The sequence below is a fragment of the Octopus bimaculoides genome, chromosome 21, assembly GCF_001194135.2.
Source record: "Octopus bimaculoides isolate UCB-OBI-ISO-001 chromosome 21, ASM119413v2, whole genome shotgun sequence".
NCBI classification, from domain to species: Eukaryota; Metazoa; Mollusca; class Cephalopoda; order Octopoda; family Octopodidae; genus Octopus; species Octopus bimaculoides.
The window spans coordinates 37338546-37339592 of NC_069001.1; positions in this window are offsets into that span (position 1 = coordinate 37338546).

A 1047-nucleotide genomic window follows, 5' to 3' on the forward strand; every position below is an offset into this window, starting at 1 on the left:
AGAATTCACAAAAAAAAAGATGACGACAGGTGGTATAGACAACATGATATATATATATATATATATATTTGTTTTGCAAGATTTTTGATGTGAAATCGTGTGTTGAAACAGATGTTGTTGTACTTGGGGATGGTCATATTGCCAGTTTAGCCAATAAAAACACACGCACTGTATATTTGGTGTTAATTTGCTTCAGCTTTATATTACATTAATCTTAATCTTATTTCGGCCAGAGTTCTTTCGTCACACTTCTGTGACCTCATCAGTGGTCCTTTGTTTCCTTCTTTCTTATGTGTGTCTCACCTTGCTAACTATCAGCCATTTTGTATTTTGTATTCCTATTGTATGTGTCTACGCATGCGTGTCCTTCAATGTGTCTGTATCACCTATATTCTCTGTTAATACGTGTTCGTATTAAAAAAAAACAAAAAACATACAAATGAACACGTATTAACAGAGAATATAGGTGATACAGACACTCCCCATACACACATGCACTTACAAAAGACACAGACACATTGAAGGACACGCATGAAGCTATTTATAGAAGGTCTGTGTGTGTGTGTGTGTGTATAGACTATATGTAGAAATTGCTTTAAAGTGCATACACATTTGTGTGTGTGTATGTATATATGTTCATGTGTGTGTATATAGACTATATAGAAATTGCTTTATAGTGCTTACACATTTGTATGTATGTATATGTGTGTGTGTATAGACTACATATAGAAATTACTTCAAAATACATACACAGTTGTGTGTATGTATATATATATATATTTGTGTGTGTGTAATGTCAAGGCTTTATATATATAAAATAGTACATATATATATATATATATATATATATATATACACATATACACGCAGTGTAATCAACTTTATATATAGTTTTGTTTATATATAGAAGTTGTATTTATGTATTTAGTTGTCTAGACTTTATATATACAAGTTTATGCCGAGGAAGCCAAAATATAATCAGTAATGATGAGAAGATAAATTCTGTGCTGTGTCATCGTTTTATTTCAGTTTAATCAGACTTTAACT